Source organism: Centrocercus urophasianus, unplaced genomic scaffold, assembly GCF_019232065.1.
Source record: "Centrocercus urophasianus isolate 14NV4802_14NV808 unplaced genomic scaffold, USGS_Curo_1.0 seq_10, whole genome shotgun sequence".
Lineage (NCBI taxonomy): Eukaryota > Metazoa > Chordata > Aves > Galliformes > Phasianidae > Centrocercus > Centrocercus urophasianus.
This window is the reverse complement of record NW_024884142.1, coordinates 3,546,487-3,568,714: the sequence shown is the minus strand read 5'-3', so window position 1 is coordinate 3,568,714 and position 22,228 is coordinate 3,546,487. Positions and strand designations below refer to the sequence as shown.

General features: G+C 42.5%; 1 long non-coding RNA gene across 3 annotated transcripts; it reads right to left on the bottom strand.

The window, feature by feature from the left end:
• Positions 1 to 110: 110 nt before the first annotated feature.
• Positions 111 to 20,350, bottom strand: LOC122164514. 3 transcript variants are annotated; one of them, XR_006170242.1, is made up of 5 exons: positions 20,272 to 20,350; positions 18,176 to 18,237; positions 16,896 to 17,008; positions 2,375 to 2,435; positions 111 to 853 (listed from the first exon to the last, which is right to left on the bottom strand). It is a non-coding gene; the product is annotated as an uncharacterized LOC122164514 (long non-coding RNA). The 3 variants fall into 3 exon arrangements; XR_006170236.1 differs by lacking the exon at positions 18,176 to 18,237 and having other exon boundaries at positions 20,272 to 20,340; XR_006170241.1 differs by lacking the exons at positions 2,375 to 2,435; positions 18,176 to 18,237 and having other exon boundaries at positions 20,272 to 20,340.
• Between the last annotated feature and the right edge of the window lie 1,878 nt (positions 20,351 to 22,228).

Sequence of the window (22,228 nt, the reverse complement as noted above, 5' to 3'; positions counted from 1 at the left end):
CGCTGATGCATTCCAGATCCTACAATTAACACATTTTATTGTTTGAGCTACTTAGTCTATTTTTAAACATGAACTGTTGCTGAGTTGTTTGAAATGATTTACTTAAAGGCTTTAAAACTGACCTTTTTTATTTTAAATCCCTCATGTTCCATAATCGACGTTTTTCTTCCTTAGGGCATATTTCATTTTTGAATAAACATGTTGTAAGTGCTGCTAAGACTGCTGTAATGATCCTGTTATAAACTATTGTTTGTTTCTTCAGTGCTCCTAATGTTCCCTGTTCACAGATGCTTAATTATCAACAGACTAATTCAATGTAACTAAACCGGACTGATTTTAATCAATATAAATGTAAGTATGTAAATAAATATTAAAAGAATGTGCATTTTTTTGAATCAGTCACCTAAAATATCTGTTTTCTCACAGATGGCATGTTGGGAAGCCTGAGCCAACTGTTTCTGCAGCATTCACAACTGAACTGATTCCATCGTTCCTTGCCGAGCAAAGAGGCTCTCCCTCCTGTAGGTCTCTCCATGTGCAAGAGAGGAATTGAGAGGACCAGAGTGGGTCAGAAGAGTTTCTTGCTTGAGTTAGGTCATCCACTTAGAAGCACCTAGATCCCACTCACAATTTAAAGAAATGTGGTTTGTGAGGGCAAGTTCTTGAATGAAGATCTTCCACAGCTGGAAACTTTGCTTTTGCTAGTCTTGCTGGCAGCTCTCATGTCAGGCTCAGATCTTCAGAGCTATTTTCATGAGATGAAAGAAATCTTAATTAAGTGTTCGTATCTTTGTTAGCCAGACTCGGAATGAGAACTGATGCATTTCCCATGAGCTTCACTGCTTGTTATACCCTGCAGACAACAAAGATACTGAGAAGAATAATGTGAATGTCATTTAACATCACAAAGCGGTTTTCTACAACTGGATAGGTTGATGTGGAACTATTGAGTGGGGAAAAAAAAAATATCTCTCTACTGTCTCTTTCCCTCATTAAAAAAAAAAAAAAAGAAAGAAAGAAAGAAAGAAAGAAAGAGAGAGAGAGAAAAGGAAAAAAAAGAAATAAAAGAGCATTTAGAGAATGATTGCAGTGTTTCCTGTAAAATGGAGAAGAGAGCACAGTTCAATAACTTCAGCCCTACTCCCTGCGAAAGATACCAGTTCCTCCATGCCACTGGCACACCTCAGGGAAGACACTTCCTTCTCTTTAAGCATTAATTCTCCTCTTTTGCTACTTCAGAGAAGATTTGTGAGGCTAAATATAGTAATAATTCTGAAGGACTCAACTCAGCTTGCAGTCATGACAGCCAGAGCAAACTACCAAGAGAGATAGAATGAACTGTTCTTCCCAAATAGCAAAAAGACCTTGGCAGTCTGGGAGCAGATCGTCCACTTCTTACAACAGTAAGAGTAGAAGGTCCTAGACATACCAACTAGTGATAAGCAGCTGCAAAAGGATTCCAGATCCCTTACAAGCACAGCGCTTAACTCTTCCATCCATACATGCTGAGAGGGAAGGAGTTTTGAGATGGTGGTGTTCCTTATTACCCAGGCTGGTGAAGTGTTTCAAAATCTACGTCTAGACAGAAAATTTTAATTCTGTCTTGAGAGTGCATGTCAGTGTTTTACCAAACATAAAGTATTATTTTTGAATTATCATATTCATATAGTTCTGTTTGAATATAATCATACTCAAAAATAACGTAATAGCAGAATAGCTAGGCTCATGTAAATAAGATAGATACCAGGTTGCATTCTCCTTCCTGCTCCTCCATGATTCATTTTCTTAAAAAAAACAAGAGTCCAATGCCTGTAAGACGCCAAACAGTACAGCATGAAGGCTGTTCTATGCAGATTTTTGAGATTCCATTTTGTTCCATCTTTTGTTCCATTCTCAATCTATCTGTGGCTAAAATATGTATGGAGTTATACTGTAGCCATTAATTCTTGACTGCGTGCACTGAGTTATTATTAGGTTGCATATGAAAAATGAGGTGCTGTTCTCCTTCAGCATTTTCTGTGCATGTTTGAATAAGGGAAAAGCTGCACACCGTGGCCTGATAATCTTGTGTAGTCCATGAGCATGGTTCATACTGCTTTATAATGAAAACGCTGTGCTGTTTGGGGCTGGGGAAACTGAGGAACAGTGAGATCAAGTGATGTCACCAATACCACAAAGGCTGGTGAAAGTGATAGGAGCAATTCTCCTGTCCTGTGGATGTGAAAATACCTGGGCTGAGAGCACGGATTGGATTGATGGTAAGAGGGGATTGGAGTAAAAGCAAAGCGTTAACATGAGGAAACAAACAAACAAACAAAAAAAAACCCACTAAAATATGCTAGGTGGGAGAAAAGCTTTCCTGTTCGTGACTCACAGTGCAGTCCTTGATATGCTGAACTACCAAATCTGACCACCCTTCTTCTCCAAAATGGATCCTGCTAGAAGAAAACAGATGAATCCAAGCATTCAGTGATTTCTTGTGTAAGAGAGAAGAATGTATCACAATGAGTTTTGTGGTTAGTGGATTTTACTTTATTGAATTAAACAACATCAATTTGGATCTCTAAAGTAATGTTCCAATCATCTCTCCTTTTTGTTTCAGTTGATTGCTGTTAACAATATGAATTATCTGTTACTACAGTTACATTCCAAACCTTTTAACTTGTAACAGATGGTTCAGAAAGTCAGGGCTAGAAAAGCAGCTAAAATATGACACCATGATGTAACACTTTTGTTAACACAAGACTGTTTCTGGGTTACTTGTACTCATGCTTTCTTAATATCAATAACTGAAAAAAAGTTCCCCTATTCATTTGCGGAATCAAAGTTTGCTAACCCAGAAAAGCTATAGTTCATTTAAATCAGCCTTCATACAGCTGAGGAGAAATAAAAATGTCTGAAAATAACCTACAGCATTTTCCTCAATCTAGGCTGATACTTGCAAGTTCAGATATCTCAGTGGTTTCACATGTCAAGAAATGAGCACTGGCTCCCTCTGCAAATGAGGCACATCCTTTACCTACTAGCAGTCCCCTTCTCCCAGCCCTGAGCCCAGCCGTGCCTCTCTCTGAGTGCTGGAAGTACGGAGAGGTGCCTAGAAATCTGAATGCTGTCTGCTCACGGAAGGAGGAAGCTTTACCTGGTGATTTGTTGTTTTTTTAACATTGCCTCTCTGAATTGATTTGCAGTTTGGGACTCTGGGAAAGAGTTCCTGAAGGAGTAGCGTGGCAGGCAGCTAATGCACTCAGAAGTGCCCGATGAAGCTCTTTGTGTCTCTGTGGCTTACAGTGCCAAAGGACAGTAGTGCACATGTGCAGAAATCAAAGTTTGACGTAAGTTCATGAAGTTTCTAGTAGCTTTTTAGTGGGACAATCCAAGGGTCAGTTACTGTCACAGCGACATTTTCCTGAGGAGACACATTTATTTCGGAGCACAATTGCACTGCAGTGACCTTCAGCAGGGGAGGACGCTTCCAACACAGATAGGAACATCTGCAGAGCAGAACGTCAGGAGTGGCACATGCTGAAAAGTTCTATTTACCTTGAAAAGACCTCTGAGTCCAAGTCTGAGTGTGATAGTCTGAGTACTACCACAGAAGGACAAGACTTCCCATATCTGATCTTTGTATACCGTAACTTAAAAAGGCCCCTCTCCTCACAAAGAGTTTTTTTGGTATTATACAGCAGGCTTTTGTTGTTAGCATAGCAAATAAATTATTTTCTGCCAAGGAATTAGCATGTCTACCTGATACTCAGCTCATGCAGATGTGTCAGCTGTGCTTCTGATATGCAGATTGGGTGGTGGGTGGAACCTTGATAATTATAGATAACTACAGTTATCAATTACAGACAATTATGGCACAGCGGTTGCCCCACTTAACCCTGACAGTGTTACGCCATGGTTTGAGTGTAAAGCAGAGCTTTAGAATCTGTGTCTGCAGCCTGCCTGCGAGTAAACACAGCTTTGTAGGTCAGAAGTTCATCACATCAACCACAGCTTCATGCTTGAGATACCGTCTCATGGCCTCATCATTAGGGATATAGCCAACCTCTCATCTTCAAAAGGCTTCCCACAAGAAAGAGTATCATTGCAAAAATAGAGCAGACCGAGTTTAAGGGAAAGTTGAAACTTAAAGCAGCGTGTTTCATCATTTGCAGCTGCTGCCATAACAGTTAACTGTATGCTCCTAACCAGACTGTAGATGTTCTCCCTGCCACACATCACCACTTCCCACGCTGCGGCTGCCCCAGAGGCCACATTCCTGGTTGCTGGGCCACCTGCAGGTGCAGGGAGAACACCTGGCTGTTAGTGCAGCTTGTGCCACTCAAGCAACAGATAAATCACTCAGGGAGCAGGCAAAGGGAGCCAGCTGGTTCTGGCCTGTGACCCAGGGTACCATTGTAGTCCAACCAGCAATTAGACTACACTAGGTTAATGAAGGACCAAAGAGGCTACTCTAGATTTACATCTCTAGGAGAGAGGTTATCTGGAGGATATAAAAACATGCAGCTACAGTACAACCAATGCTAGAACTTGTTAGAGGGATGTTTAAGACCAGACAGAGCCTACAAGGAGGAGAGTATCAGCCTCATTTGTCTAATGCCCCAAGAGCCAGAAGCAGCATAGCAGGCAGATGATTTGAGCAGGGTGATAATGCTCACAGGAGAGAAGGCAAGAGCTATCTAAAAGCATAAAAAAACCAGCAGTAGCCTGAGCGCACAGTGATGAAAGGAAAGGGAATTTTGTAAGGGACTCTGAGATCTGCTTTTCAAAGGCGCTGGCCATCTGCAAAGGCCATTTGTTACACTGAGTGATGGTTTCACAGCCCTTGAGGATGAGGAAGTGAAAGAATGGAAGTTAGCAGCAGCTGCTGAGAGTGTTTTGTGCTTTGTTTTGTTTAAAATTTGGCCTTCTTACTGAGGAACCAGGCTCTCAGCACACTTTCTTCAAAACTCTGGGCCAGCCCTGGAAACCCCTGAAGCAGCAGTGCTGGAGGTTGTGGCACAGAAATGGTGCAGCCACATTAACCCAACATAGTACTTCCTACTACTTGCAGCAATCATACTGATACAGCAGATGGATTGCAAAAACAGTCTGTTCCAACTAAATTTATCCAGAATTCAACTGTGCAAGTATTTAGGAAAGCTTATCATCAACTGTAGCTAGTTGTGTTTTCTTTGCTGTGCCACTGTCTATGTTAGAATTAAATAATGTAGTATTAAATAATGTTCTGATAGAAACTACTGAGCGCTTCTTTATTACAGCAGTGGTTTCCCATCTGTGAAACAGTGGAGCCAGAAGAAAAATAGAGTTCTGCCAATACCTCTGCTGTCAGTAAGAGCAGTACCAATGAAAAACAAGGCAATATAACTTGCTGCTTCTTGCCATCAGAATCGCAGTCATCTCATCAGCATTACGGGGCTTGACTGTTCTTTTATTCCATCAAGAGAAGAAAGTTATATTCCTAAACATTAACAGGGTTAAGATGAAGTGTATCTTTTAAGAAACATTTACTATACCTCCTTAGAAGCTTGAAAATGAAATTCTTTTAGCAAAAGAGCACTTGCTCTTACACACACACACTAATTAAGTAGAATTGCCCACGAGCGCTGTGGCCTTTGAGTAAAAGTTTTGATTTTTTCTATTATAAAAACAACGAACATGAGAAATACTTGAAATACTACAGCATGTTGAAAAGAAAACACAGTTACAGTGGTATCAAAGAGAAAAAAGAAAAAAAAAAAGAAGTCTGGAATCTACCAATATTGTAAGTGTCTGTCTTTTTTTCTTTCGGATGACACAGTTATCCTCAATGCTATGCAGAGACCTTGGGCAACATCCTGGCTTCACTTAGGTCAACGAATGTTTTCCATTGGCTTCAGAGTTAGAATTTCACTCATTATCTACACACTCATTAACACATCTTCTAAATCCTTGAACTTGCTATTCTTGTTCCTCTGGTGAGGCCGTGCATTTTCTTGTTCCAATACACTTTCTTTCAACATAAAAGCCACTTGGTCTCTTCATGCATAAATTGCCTGTATTTCCCCTGCACTAGCACACAAACATCAAGATGGGTAGAGTTTAGGCAGTGAGCTGCTAAATGGCATCAGCTAAGATGATCCCTCACCTGTCTGAAACAATCCCATACTGTGGAACTTCAGGTCACACTGAACAGCTGGCTGCCCCCCAGACAGCCGCAGCAGAAGAGAACTGTCCTTCTGCTTGTACTAGCTGAATTCAAAACACAAACACTGCTGTGATTAATTGCTTCTTGAAGGAAACAGCTGCTTTGATATCTAAGCAATGGATAAAGACTATGGGGTAAAAATTTGGAGCTGTGGGTAAAGCTCAAGCAAGCCAGCATCAGGGACAGGATGGCTGAGATGGCAGAAGCAGAGAGCTCTCTGGTTCAGCAGGCAACCAGGAGTGCTGCTGCAGTTTAAAGTCATTAACATCATACGATTGTCCCATATTGAGATAGTAAGCTGAAGAATACAAGATGTAAGGGGTCCATAACATCACCTGGTTATGCTAACTCAAAAGAGGTCGCAAATAGCATCGCTTAGTTTAACCTTTTGCTAACTCAAGAAAAACTTATTGCTTAGTCTAACCGTTTGTCAGCCCAGGCATATTCTAAAAAGGGAGCCCTCTCCAGACAGTGGAAGAGGGGCCCCTAAGAGAGCAACGAAAAAAGGGAAGATAAGCAGAATAGGAAATTGCTGAGACATGCAGGGCAAGAGAAGAGCCCAGAACTGGGACAAAGGTCGGAAGGACGTGGTGAGGTAGACAACTGACTTCATCCCAAACGACCACCAACCACCAAATGGGGAGGAAGACGAGCCTTCATCCAATGGAAGCTACAGTGCATGTCCTGGGGAGAGGGGACAGTATGTAAATGAATTCCCGGAAAAGTAATGAATATGTCAATGAGTTTTGGGTAATACTACTGAATATGGACGGCTTGGCTAATGAATGTATCGAGACCTCACTCTCTGGTGTGCAAGCTAGGAGGAGCGATCCTCCTTGCACCCAGCGTGTGGCACAACGCTGAAATAAAGATGTATCTGCTCTTTTAACCTTACGTGGGTTAGAGAGTTTGATTCCACAAATCAATATGAAATGAGCATCATCAGCCCAGTGCCTATGAATAAGTGAATTTTGAATTAGTTTAACATGCATTACTATCTGTTACCTTCCCACACAGTCTCCGAAGCGCAGAATAGAATGCTGAAGGAGATTTCGCAGTCATCGAGGCAACACTTCTAAGATGGGTCATGCTGAGGCCCAGTCTTGGGACAGTCTGGCAGCTACTGCCAAAGCTGCAGCTCCTCTAGAGATGAAGGGCTTCAGCTTTCAGTGGTGTCAGCTTGCAATGACTTATAAATCACTGTACTCGCTTTTAGGATGCTCCTTCCTCCATACTATAAACCAGCCATGTCCAATCTGCAGCCCACAGGCGGCCTGGCCCAGCCCGTTCTGCAGCATTACTTTTGGAGCAACTGCTGTAAATGTTGCCCATCCAAGCCAAAAGGTTGGATACCCATGCTATAAACACTCTGACAATGGTAAGTACACATACTGCAGTAAATATTAAAATGACATTTAAAAAAATTTCATTCACAAATTCAGTTTATCTTGGAATAGTTCAATAACAAAATGATAAAAACTTCCAAACATCAAGTTATAAAAATGATTTCAGAAAGTAACTTTAGTCTACTGTCAGTACAAGTGCAGCATGCTTTGGACATACAGGCTTTACACTTTAGCTCACCATGAAAATTTGGAGGATGAAAGGGTTTATCGTGTCTTTCCAAATAACTTTAAAACCTCCTTGAGAGATTTTGCCTTGTGCATCGATATGGGGTGAAAAGTAGGAATACGTCAAAGGCAAAAGTCAGACTGTAGCAACCAACAAGGACTTGTAAAATGGAGAAGGGTTGATAACATTCCTTGGTATTTTCCCTTTGTCTCTGAACAGTGCTTTCTTCTGCACATAACTAGTCTGTCAATGGGTACATCTGCAAATGTGCCAGAGGACACCAGGCTGCATCTCCGTGGAACTGAGGTGGTAATCACGGTCAGTTACAACCCGACCATTTCTACAATGGCATGTGACAGTGTGACAGTGAAAAACTGAAAGGACTTAATGCCACCAGTAGAAACCCATTCAACAGTTTTTAATAAAGGGCAGCAATTTGTTATTAAACAATTATCTAATCCAGGGATCTAATCCAGGTTTATAAATATCTCAGGTGTGGGGACCATAATGGTGAGGCCAGTCTCTTTTCTGTGGTGAGTGGAGACAGGACAAGGGGAAACAGACATCAGTTGTGCATAGGAAGTTCCGCACGAATGTGCACAAGAACTTCTTTACAGTGAGGTGACGGAGCACTGGAACAGGCTGCCCAGGGGGGTTGTGGAGTCTCCTTCTCTGGAGATGTTCAAGACCTGCCTGGATGCCTACCTGTGTGACCTGCTGTAGGGAACCTGCTTTGGCAGGGGGTTGGACTCGATGATCTCTAGAGGTCCCTTCCAACCCCTACAATTCTGTGATTCTCCGATTAACACCCATTCTGTTTCAACACCACAGTGTGCTGGTTCTCTCCTTTCTCTCACACGCTCGCACTCTCTCTTGCTCGCTGTTCCTGTTCTCTTCCTCTCGCTAGGAAGTCTTCTAGGTCTTCTTTTTACTTTGTGCTCAGAGTGACATTGTATCTTACAGCTCATCAGCATGCCTGCCCCCATTTCGTTGCCACTCTGGGAGTTACACTGGTCCCTCAAGTCTCTTTCCTCATTGTCTTTCTTTCTGGCTATTTTGTGATTCTTAGATGCGTTCTGCAATGGCCACCTACTTACAAGGGTAGTCCAAAGCCATTGGAAAGGCTGTGAACGGCTGTGTTGAGCTCCGACACGTTTTCTTCTGTTTCACATCTGAAAGTGTTTTGCAAAAATTACTCCCACAAGATTCAGTGTAGTTTTGCTCATTAACAGGAGCAGGACAAGGTGTTTGTCACAGAAAAACCTGTAAGTATTACAGAGCCTCTGGAAGAAGTAACACAGCTAAAGGAGGAGCACTTAGCATACTCAAAATGCATTTATGAACACCTTTGAGGTTACACATTGCTCTGAAATCAAAATTCATGAGAGACAAAACTGATAACTCACTGCTCTTGGGTGAATTATTAGGAATGTCTAAGGACTTTGTGAAGGAAGCACAGACTGCATCACTGCCGTGCTTTGGAGATAGCAAGTCCCTTGGGTCTTCTCCTATTGTTTCCAAATCTTGCTGAGGCTTAATTGAAACAATGTGCTTCACCAAGCATGTAAGTTAAACAAAGCATATGCAAGTACAAAATACAAGTGAGAATGTCAGGGAATTAGGATATTTAAAGAAACTGCAGAACAAATTAGGTTTGAGATGATTGGATTATTCTGGCATGTCATCTATCTACCCGTATATTTTTTAGAAGGGATTATAATGTTGAAACTGCCTTTCACAACCATCTTTTTTATATTTTTCCCAGAGAGTAGAAGAATACAAAGGAGAGAGCGCTGTAACTGTATAGTGAGACTTAAGAATAAGAGTGATGAACAACTGTATCTGTCATCATTTATTTTATTATTTGATGTACATCTCCAAAAGATGAGCTTACACAGCTGCAGACACCTGCATTTGGTGCATGCATGCAAATCAAACTCCTGGCTCATCGTAAGCGTGCCAACAGGAATAATGCAGTCCTAAGGAATCTGAACAGTACTGCTAAGATTATCCATTAAGGTCCAGTCGAAGCTAGAGCAGCTAATTGGATGTGCAAGAGAAAGAGTGGCCTGGCAGCACTCACTTGACTCTTTGGCTTGTCCTAATGACCATTAGAAGGACTGCGGGCAGTGAGTTACCTAAATGTCTTTCCCTAAAAATGGGAGCATCAATTCAAGGAGCAAAAGATCAGGAAAGACCACAGTGGGTGTGAGGGAAGAGAAATGAGAGTAAGATAAGAGTCCAGAGCAACATATTCAGTGATAAATGAATGAAAAATAATTAGGACACTTTGGGGAGTCTTCTCCACGTCTCATTTCATTGAGCATCAAGGACATCACAGCCAAATGGTCCCAAATCCACTTAACACTGTTCTTTTGTACTTCTGTCCCAAATGAGCTAACATTTTCTACAGCCTTCCTTTGTTGCACTCTTATCCATTTCTCTCTCAATAAGCTTTTCGTTGGTTTAAAATTGGCCTCATTTTATCTTCACTGGCTTTTGGGAATTACCTTTGCAGATTGTTAAAAATACCTCTAGGTGACCTTTCAACAGAGATAAAACACAGCCCAGTTGTACAGTAAACTTGGAATACATTTGCCTGAGAAAGCATTTTTCTTCCATGATTAAAGCCATCTGCTCCTGTTGGCAGTGCAAAATCAAATTGCTGTTAGGGAATGCCATGTTGCAAAAGCCCAGTGGTCACTGTGCACACTGTTCTTTTATAGCAGAGCAGGGAGAAAGAGAAGAGGGAGCTTGACAACGGAGAGAAGACAGACCTGCCCTGGTCACATCAACCTAATGAAGAAGACATTCCCCTTCAGTTTCCCTCTTGGAAAACCAAATGCTATTCTGGGAATACAGAAGACTCAGAAGCAGCAGTCCAGCTCCACCCCTAGCTTCCTTCACTTCAATTTTCTTCTTACGTTTTGCTTTTGAGTCCAAATGGACAGAAATTAATGACTTCTTTCCCCTTTGGCAAATCCTAAAAGCATCAGAGATTTTGTAAGAGGCGGCCTGGGACAGCTGATTCATTGGTTACATGTTTGGTTGTTTTCTTTTTCCAGGAAAGCTGATTACCTTTTGGAGTGTGTGCTGACAGCATTCAAGTAGAGTATCTCTGGGTAAGAGACGCACCTTGGCTTAACATAGCTGTTTGCAAAGAGCTCTGCACACTCTCCCCACTGTAGCCAAAGTGTGCTGTCTCCCTGGATTTCTAGCAAGCAGTAAAACAGGAAGCCTGGTGCTTTCCTCACCACTTGAATTACATCTGTATTACTATCAGCAAATCACCTCACTTAAATAACTATGTTCAAGCCACCTGGGATGGCACAAAGGCTGGTGTTGGGTGGGGATTCTAAACCTCTTAAGACAAGTATTAGAGAAGTTTGCTTTGGGGCTGGGCTGGACACCGCAGCCTGGCTGAGGCTGGCCCAGAAGGCAGCAGGTCTTTCCCAGTCACCAACACCGCCGCCTCACTTCTCTTTATGGTCTCATGCGTGATGCTGCTCATTTCTTGCCCAGTTTCCTCACTGTTCTGTGGAAGCCTTCCAGACAGAGTCCAGGTCAATCACTGAAGGACCATCTATTAAGGCAATCATATGCATGACTTACATAAAAATCCATACTACTTCCCAGGCTCATGTGAGTAACAAACAGTGGAAAAAATGTCTCACCTTCCCTGCCTTCAGATGGGGTTGGATGTACACGTATGCACATTAATTTGAAATGTATTTTTCAAAAAGAATACACCAACTGCTAAGTGACAATAAGTGATAGCACTCTTCAAGACAGGCATAAAGTTAAAGAAAGGCAGAAAAACACATACAGCAGCTGACACCCTTTCAGCCTGTGCATTAATAACACAAGCTGTACCAAACTGATAGTAGAACAGCTTGCCAGATATTTTCTTTTAGTTTCAAGGAGAAGGATTCAGGTATATCCAGAAATACCAGCAGAGGCTGCAGGCTCAGTTATACATTTTTATTAGCAGGACTACTTCTCAGCCCACCTCCTCTTCTACTCGCTGCGATTCTCAGGCCAATGACATATATGGAAGAATAATATCAGTGAAATATTTGAGCATTTGTTAATACTCTTGCTGGCATTTTCTTTCCTATAAAAAGTTGTACCGAGTGCATTCTTGACTTCAGCTTCCTTTTCTATTTCTTTTTTTCTTGGATATACGCCCAAAAGGCACCGTCACGGCACAGACTTCCAAAACTCTAACATGCAACTCTGAACGTTGCTATCTAAATAGATAATCCCTATCTTGCTTTGATACTGATTATTTCATGGGGGCTGGGCAGAAAACTTGAAAAACTTTTAGGTTTCTGTATCTGCAGGCATCTGCTGCTTTGCAAATTTGGCCTCAAGCCCTCAGCTGCCTCTCCACAAAGCACTGGCAAATGATCCTCAGACAGGAAAGCAAAACAGAACAGTCTATTTATTTCTTTATTTATTTTGCCCATACTGAATGAGGTGCAAAAAAGCAGATAAATCAGCATAAGATGCTGAAAGGATCATTTGATTGTTTTTTAATGGGTCAGGTCTAACAATCTTATCCTAACAGGGAGAAAGACTTTGAGAACACAACATATAATAACTCTTAGCTGATCACGTCTCTTAAAATAAAAAGAAATATTAAAAAAAATCCCAGGCTAGATGGAAAAACTTCTAGTTGAAGCAGAGCCAAAACCAAAAGCATGCTGGGGATGATAGAAGACAACTGTTTCCAAAATGTTGCTCTGTCCAGCTTGCTGCCAAATTTATAAACATGATTATAAACACTGCTTGAGCTTTTCAGTTCAAAATCTATCTCCTATACGTTCATTCCTCCTTCAAAAGGGACAGAAACAAGTATTTTCTAATTTGTTTCCCAACAAAATTCCAGTATTGTAGGCAAATGAAGGCATCAACATTGGACGGGTACACAATATACGTGACTGAGATTTATGTGTGAAGAACAGTTTCTCTGAGCTGTACTATGGGATACTACCACCAAAAAGCTTCTGCTCCTTCTCTCCAGGTTGCATGAGCTTTGGGCTCAAGTTCTGGAGGATCAAGAAGCAGTGGTTGAAGGCAATACCAGACTGTATCTCCAGCCCCAGCAGCAGAAGAGGAGATGAGGAATCCCCTCTGCAGCCTGTGCCATGTACCTCTGCCTTTTCACTAAAACACCTCATGGAAAACTGTCACTTTCCATTAAGTTTGTGTCTCCAAGAAGAACATTAAATTTTTTTTTATCCAGAATTGTAGCTTTGGATCCCATGATGTCAGGAGTTCTCTTTGACATGCTCTAACCCAGTACGGTCAGCAGAAGCCTAACTGACAGCATCCTTCATATGGCAGAGCAGAATCCTTAGTGGACTGTGTATTGTCTGCACCATTTAGTCCTTCTGTGGCTGGTGTAGAAAATCCTTTCACAAAGGGCAGATGGCTGTGTAATGAGCATGGTCCTAGCCCGAATCCTTGCTGGGTCCTTCCTTGTAAGCCATGTGGAATCCCTTCACTGGAAATGGATAGGCAATTTCCAGTGGAAAGCTTCCATTTACATAATACAAGTAGAAATTACTGCTGCCAACAGCTAGGGGTAGAGTTCCTCATCGGCACCTTATTCTGATATAATTCATAAGATGCAAAAGTACAAAGTAAATCTCAGACTGAAGACTTCTTTTAATCCAAAGAAGGATTATTCCCATGAAACCAAGGAATTCAAATTCAGTCTAACCCCAGGACAGAAGGAAGGAAGGGAATCATGAGACAGAATCTTTCTGAAGGTCCCAGGGAAAACATGCCCCAGCAAAGAAGATGGATTTGCTGGGACAATACAAAGCCATAGGTAAAAAGACTACGCCCATGCTAATGAGATGGACATTCTGAATTTATGAAGCAGTATATGGATTCCCAGAAACTGCCCTGACAGACCAGCAGCTGTGCAGGCTGTCACCAAAGCACAAGCCCACTGCTCTTGGTAGCAGAAGCATACAGTAAAATTAGTGTTTACTTGCCTGGGAATCAGACAGCACAGTGCTAAAACAGTCGTGCCAGCAGCACTGTGCAAGTGACACATTTTGTAGCATCTCCAGCCATAGTGTGTATGTGTTTTGAGAGACAGCTAAGCACAAACAGATAAATAATACGTCACCAGAGGGGCAGAGGGAGACTGGTAGTAGAGAGGCACAAGGGCAATACTGGGAAATATATGCAAGCAGTAAAGCCTGAAAGGTATGAGGGGAGGAGGAGTAAGGCAGGCAAGAATGATGTCTGGTGGAATCAGGACAACCCTGCAGAGCAAGATGGAAAGATGTCTGGCAAAACCAGAACAACTCCAGGGCCTGGAATTAAAGTGAACTATGCCAGGACTACAAGAGCTTCACCCGCCGCTCCCTCCTTCACGCACAAGGATGAAAAACATAAAAACTTCAATGATGGGCAGGGCAAAAAGAGGAAGAAATAAGCTTCCATTTCAGGGCCTTGTTCCCTCAGGGAAGAGCCCATCAGTGTTAACCAGGTGGCTTTAGCTCCAAGATCCTAAATACCCCTAGCCAACTAAAGGTAAGATAAGTAAGGACTAATTGTTTGAGTATGTGGGCACAATGACTGCTTACAGAATGGTAATTAGAGAACCACTGAGCATGGAAGGGGCCTGTGGAGATCCTCTGGTCCTACTGCTCATAGCCAGGTCAGCTAGGCAGGTTGCTTGAGGCCACGTCCAGATGGATTTTGAGTATCGCCAAGGATGGAGGCTCCACAACCTCTCTGGGCAATCATTCTGCTGCCTGACCACTCTCACCATAAAAAAATATTTTTGTACTTTTACATGGAATTTCCCATCCTTCCCTCTGTGACTGCCGCTTCTCATCTCACTGAGCGCCAACAAGAAGAGCCTGCCTATATTTTCTGTACTCTCCCATCAGGTGTCTTTACACACTGATGAACCTTGCTGGACCCACAAATGTCCTTGCCTGCCTGGTAGTGGGGAGTCCAGCCTGAACACTCTAAACAGGACAGAGATTAAGAATTAACCACTGGCAATGTACTTTGTGCATGAACACCAAGCTAGTAACATGTTGTTTTGAAACCAGCTTGATTTATCAGTCTTTTATATACTCCCACATCACAGTGTACCTGCTAACTATCCCTACCCCTCCCTCTTCTCCTCTCTCCCTGCTTTGAATTGCAGGCCTCTCTGCACACATGCTTGGAATGCAGCCACAGGTAAGCCTGAGAGCCCTGAGAGTGAGGCCACCACTCCCACCAGCACTTCCCAGCATGGACCAGTGCTGACTGGGAGCTGGGCAAGGCCCAGCCCCGCATGGCCCTGCCACCGAACAAAGAAGCTCATTAAATGTACTGATCTAGGTTTGATAAAATGACCCCAGCTCATATTCAGGTTATGAATGGCATTTTTTTAGTTCACAGGCCGGCAGGAACGAACAGGCCTTGTCTGACTGTCAGAGAGCTCATTTTGCTGGCAGTGCAGGCCTCGATGCCAACCATTACCTCATCTGAATTCAGGGAATACATGTTCACGACACTCCCCTCTGCATCGGTATCAGGGCTGATGATTCAAAGGGAAAAAACTCCTGCTTCTTAGGAGAAGGTTGTAAAGGGACAGAAAGCCTTCCTTCCAGTCCTGCTTTCAATCACCGTGCATCTGCTTAAATGTTTGTAGGAGCAGCTGCTGAGTGCGCTTTTGTATGTCCTTCCCTCCGAGAGACGTGGCATTGCTGTGCTGAAAAAGAACAGCTCAGCTCTGCACGCCAAACCCAGGGCATGCTGAGGTTGGTGTGTGCCAAATGCCATGCAGGGACGTGCTGCTAAAGGTCTGCCAGTGTCACTTCCCCCTTGAGCCAGGCTCAGGAGTTACATGGGGCCTGGAGCTTCCCAGCAGCTTCACAGGCTTAACGCTGCACTCAGGGAAGGGAATGCTTGGCTGTTTCTTTTTTTGGTTATTTATTTATTTATTTTAAATTTTTATTTTAAACCAAACAGTGTTACTTATAAGACTTTCTGATGGCCAAAGTGATGCATCTGCTGAGAACCTGAGCTCTGTAGCAGAGAAATAAGAAGACTGCAGTTATGTTTATTTTCTGCATTCAGCCATTCTGGGTCTACTCAGCTTGGCAGCCACCATTCCTGCAAGAGCAGGGGAAGGTGCCTCAACAGCAGGGGTATAAATAGATATTGCACTTAACCCTGATCAAAAGGTCAAGAGAAAAGGCCACCTAATACGCATACTGTTCATGCCAAATCATTTCAGCACTCAGGACCTACTCTGGCCTTTCCAACGGATTTTTAAAGTCAAGAAAAAGGTTGCTCATCATAAATGGGCTGAAATCCTGACTGCCACCATCCACTGGTAGTTTGTTCTGCCCTTCCAGGTGCCCCATTTGGGCTCCAGGTGGGAGCACAGTGCAGCTACCCCACTGGGTAGCTGGATGGAGGCTGCTCAGCTCCACCTCAGCGGGACCATACAGTGAAGAGAGACGTAACACTTCAGTTATGAGAACCAAACCTAATTTTGAATTTGTTTTGAAAATTTAGCAATCTGAGATGATTGCTAACATGTGTTTTGGATTTTTGCTTGAAACACAGGGCTCATATTGTTGCCTCTGGCTCAGTGTATCCCCGAACCACTCTCTGCTGGGTGTGGAGAGGGACACAGGGTGATTGCTCTACGCTTGACCTGTTCCTGAGCTTATCTGCCAGCAGTTGCTATGTGCAACTGTAAGAAGGAGGACACGAGTGTATGGGAGCTTTCACACAGTCCCATTACAGTTGGTCTTGCTGCCCAGAAGCTCTAATTACCTTTTACACAGCAGTATGTGTACACCAAACAAGACTGTACCTACTTTGCTCCTTTTGTGTCACCATTTAAGTAAATACATAAATAAAGTGCTCTATTCTCAAGGATGCCACACAGGGTGCCTGTTGCTCTGAGCTCACAGCAGTTCTGGGCACCCACCCAAAACCAGACCCAACCTGAGCTTCACCCTTACTTCTGCCAGCCTCATGTGAGCAAGCCACAGAGGAAAGTGGATCCTAATTTTTTGCAGCTTACAGAGCAGACCTAGAAGGGCATCAATATTAGCACATCCCTCTTGAATAGAAAATAAGCAACCAGACCTACCTTGTCCCTGTCATACGTCATCTGCTGGGAAGAAAGTCAAACTGGCACTCCAGCAGCATCTTGAAGGACTGTCCTTGGATGATTTACTCTCCATGCACTCTTCTACATGTTTTCTATACAGAAAAGGCATGTTTAAAAAAAAATAAAGAATAATTAAAGACCACCAACAACAGAAAATAAGCTCTAAACTAAAAGATAATCACACTGCTACATTCATATTATTAAAACCAACTAATCATGTTTTTATCTGCATGTTATGTTGTGATGCCTAGATGTTATGTAATTTAAGCCACACATTAATCTCTGCTGCTTATCACAGTGGATTTATTAAAGAAAGCTGGATGAAGACACTACACACGTTAGCTATTTAAAACAGCCCACACTAATACTATTCAGAGATGTAAACTCCAACAAATCTCTGTTGAGCATGTAAAAAGGGAGTTACAGTTCCAGCCACATCAAGTGAAGCTCCAGCTCCCACTGACTTCCATGAGAAAGCTTCTGCTCACTCTGACAGTAATTCAGCTACAGCCTTAATTGCCAAATGAATCAGAGAAAGCACAGTAAGAGAGAGTTAGTGGAGGAAATAAAGTTAAAAGTTCTTTGGATAATTATTTTCAGCAAATGAAGTAACCGGTGGGATTCACACGCTTCCCTGAAGGACTCCTTTAGCCCCATTCTTAACAGCTGTACCTAACAGACTAGCATTTTCTTCATTTCCATCATACACAATTGAACTTTTTTAACATATGTGAGAAATTTCTACCTTGTTTTCACCCCTGTTTAACTTTTTTTTTGCTGCATAAATGTAAATGTTAATAAATATTTCTCTCTGTTGAGTGCGTGTTATGTTAGGAACTGCTTCATTCTGCTGATGCACTGTTGGAAAATAGATGATCAAATAGGACAAGTATTATATGGACTGTAATGTTTGGCTTCAAAATTGAATTTCCTTGTTCTGGCTTACTCCACACAAACTAAGTTTTGTGTGTGGATGCCCATGTACATGTATCTGTGCTTGCATTTAGCATCTCAAAGCCAATTAGGATCTGATTCTTCACTTCTCAGCCAGACCTCCAGATGAATGGGAGTTTCATACAGGCTGAGGGCATATGAAGGAATCTTTTGGAAATAACCATTATCGTATACAGAAAAGACCACAGCATCCACTCTCTGGGCACTCAGCAGCCAGGCAGACGCCTCACAATAGGAGCACTCAGAGCTGGGCAGTGAGAGGCAGAGAGGCAAAGGGAAACCCAGAAACAAGGCCCAAGACTTACATAAAGCCAAGGGAGTACTTCCTTCTCTAGGCCATGCATAGTCTGAAGCTGAAAATCCATCACTGCACAGGAGAGAAAAACTCCGTCTAAGCAACTTCTACCAAGGCCCCCCCATCCCCAGCATTTGCTCCCCTCTGAATTTGCTCATCATCAGAACATACAGGAAGCCTTACTTGTGAGTAAATCTAACCAAGAAGGAATTTGCTAGAGGGGGCAATATTTTTTTATTTATTCCAAGATGAGGCAACAGTTTGGAAAGCGTTCAGTAAAACGTTTGGATGTCACTCCCCAAAACACTGGTGTGCTGGACTGCAGATGTGAGCAAGCTTTAAAAAGGAGAGTGACTATTGAAACATTGCTTTGAGGGAAAAGACCCAGATACGACCAGTATGAACACTTTAAACCAAGCATCTGAGACAGCAGAAGAAAAAAACAAAAGGAAACAATGAAAAAGTATAAAGAGAGACCACACACCTAACTCCTTTGACAGCTCTGGAAAAGTTCCAGAGATCACAGGACACAATTTCACTTCTGCAGTATCCCATGCCCTGCATTTTAAAAAAGCAAACCAACAGCAACCCAAAATGTGATGTCATGTTGACAGTTGGCAACTGCATTTTCAGTCTGACACTCCCAATCCTTTTACAGCCTTTCCATGTTCTCATCATCCCAAGCCTGCAGCTACTTTTATTGCTGGAGAAGAATCAAGCAAAGGCTAAATGATCTCTTAGGTACAGAATCCAGCCAAGTTGCTATTTGCACCTTCTCAGCCCTTCCAATTGTATGTCATACCAACACAGCATTTCTCTGGACTTAATTCCCCGCTCATCTGGACTGCTCTGCTCTTCATGAACAACAGAATGTTATCATACATCAGGATGATGCCATACATCAGGTTGGAGTTTAGCCTTCTGAAGGCAGGAGAGTGAAAAATGGTACTAATGTCCATCCTAAACCAACCTGACTCCAGCAAAGAAAGCAACTAATGTAAGGGTAAGCTTTCTGAATCATCAGAGACCCGGACTACTTCTACTGAAGGTGAGACATTGTGTGGCCTTATAAACTAATCAACCCAGCCATTTAGGTGGATCAGTCAGTGAGCTCTTAATGAAAATGAGACGCTTTTGGAAATGAACAAAAAACCAATAGTAACTACTTTAATTTTTAAGTCATACCCCCTCATTCCTAAAAACTTAGAGAGAGAATCTAAAAAGTGTAAGCATCCAATTTCCACCTAGCTATTAATTGTTAGCATTACTCTAGAATCTGCAGTACCATCTGCAGCAGAAATACAATGTGAGACATGGCTTTGCAATAAAAACTAAGCCATGATGGAAATAAGTCATCAAAAACGAGTAAGATATCTATGTCTCCTGATCTTTAACGTAATGGCCTGGCAATCCATCTTTTCACTGTCTTCATGGTGTCTGAATTTCTAAAGATGCAGTTTCTCATCTCCAGCATACAGAGAATGCCCCAGTAGCACAACCAGAGAGTCACAGTAGCTCTACACGATTGTGTTTGGCTACCAACATGGGGTGAATCAGCTGGGGAGCTGGGCAAACTGTTGGTACAACACAGCGCCGACATGAAAAGACTGCTTCCAACTGCCAAATACCCGAGATAATTTAGGAATATCTTACTTCATACTTCTTTGAAACGCATGGATTTACCCCAAAGCCTAACTGTGATTGTGAGCAGCCTCAGACTTTGCAAAGGTACCAAATGCTAAATACCTGTGGGTAGAAAGTACACCCACTATATAGTGTGCAAAACAAGATAAATTCCTGTGTTAAACACTTCTCTTTTCATGTTGCTATCATGCTAGAAAATAAAGGACAGCTACCAGGGTTCAAATGTGGACAACACCACCACATGTGCAGCGTAGATGCCAGCAGGCAGGACTGCCTGAAGCACTGTGTGCTGCAGGACCCCAAAATTCACAAAATCAACTCTAATTCATGAAATCAAGGCAGGGGGGTTGGAACTGGATAATCTTTAAGGTCCCTTCCAACACAAACCATTCTATGATTCTGCAGTTGTAAATTTTCCTTCTGCAATGCTCCCTCCCACACTGCTTGAATGTAGATGCTCACCTACGTTAGAAAAATCTACCGACCAGGAGGGCACAGATTCCTCTTTTTGTAGCTTCTGAAGAGTTTGGCATAGTCCCACACTCTGCCCTGCCAATGAGAGCCTTTTTATCCCAGCCAAAGGTTGGCTCAGCTATCAAGATGCCCTGTGATGCCCTGCTGGCATCTTCTAGAGAAACTAAACTTCATCACAAGGTTATTACTAGTTTTAATTACTACAGAGATTTCATACAAGGGAAACAAAGCCTGATCCGAATGCATCAGATGTAATGTCCAGATTCCAATTGAAATTATTTACAGGAACAGTGGCAGTAAAGCATGCTGCTGGGAAGGAATGCTGAAGCAACGGCTGAAAGCCGTGTCAGAAGGAAGGCACCATGCAGCTGGGCACTGAGCCCTGCAGGAGGTGACTCAGCAGCAGAGGCCTTGGGCATTGCTCCCTGACTGCACGCGTGACTTAAGGCCTTGAGGGACCAGCTGGCATGTGGAGCAGTAAATGGGAGAAAGAGGACAGTGAGATATCCAAGGGAAAAGAAAGCAAACTTCCTGCATGTAGATAATTCAAGGCTACTGTAGAAATTGGTGCTAGGCATACATGTATTATAAATTACGGCATTTATCTTCGACATCTTTTGTTCCACAGGACTCCCAAAGCACTTTACAACTCCAGCTTTCAGAATAGCAGAGGCTTTTCCTGAGGCTGTGGTGAGCAGGGGACCAGCATTGACATAAACCCTGCTTTCACATAGCTTGGTGCTGCTGCTGCTGCTGCTTATTCCCTGCTGAAAACAGCACTCAGAGGGATTAGAGGTTCTTCCTGGAAGTGGGAAGAGCATATTTCACTGCTCTGTAAATATAATTGCTAAGAAGGACCAGCACGAACAGCTGACTTAGCCCACTGCACAAAGCAGCCTTCTGGACTTCATGGGTGACTTCTGATGTTTCAGCTGCAACTTGGTCCTCTGAGCTCCCTCACCCCAGACCAGCAAAGCACATACACCTGTGTGGGCTTTGGGTTAATGTGCACGTACTTCTGAACAGGCAGCCAGCCCAGTGGTGCCAACAGGCCAACTTCCATGAATAAATGTGAGCCCATGTGCTCTGCTGGAGAGCACTTCAAGACCTCAGTGCTTTAAGCCCTTAGCCATCATCACATAGATATTTAACTGTTGTTTTCTACAATCCATGTGATAGAGAAACGTCCATATATTTTTAAATCAAAATTTTCTGTTCACTTGCTCTGATCTTCTATTTCAGTGGAGCATCTGAGAGTACTCTAAGATAATGTCTTACTGCACTCAGTGCAAAAATATCCATATTTACTCAGCTGTGTGTCTCAAACATTTTAGTTTCTAAATTACTCTAATAAATTTGACTTCATAAGTTTCTCTGTTATGCTGTTATGCTGACAGTTTTAATGCAGATAATTAAATTATCAAGACATTTCCAGGTACATTAGTTCAATGGTCTGCTTTTATACAGCAGTTATAATAACGTAATTAGTAGAAATGTATATCAGTGTAAATGCAGTGGGATTTGAAATCCCCAGAGGAAAAGCATGGTGTGAGTGAAAAACATTGCATTATTTTATCTCACTGGGTTAACATATTTCCCCTCTTACATCTGTTTACTCTGGGCAGGCATGAATTAAAGAACTTGTTTGGAACTGGGCAAATAATGCAGGTTTCTATACATTCATTGTTGGAAAACGTCTTTTGTCAAGTCATGCAGAAGTAACTAATCCCATCACACTACACCTTCAGCAGATGCCTGATCTAATGGATATTTATTTTCAAAGTCCTGTGGGTAATAATTTGTGCTGTAATGAAAGCCTGGAGCAAAGAACAAAGTTCCCCAACCTGCCTTTTTCCTGAGCAGCCTAAATGGGTGAACAGAGAAAATGGGAAGACTGGCAAGTTAACAGGGGTATGAAGCCCAGTTAGATCAGGTATGCAAACTC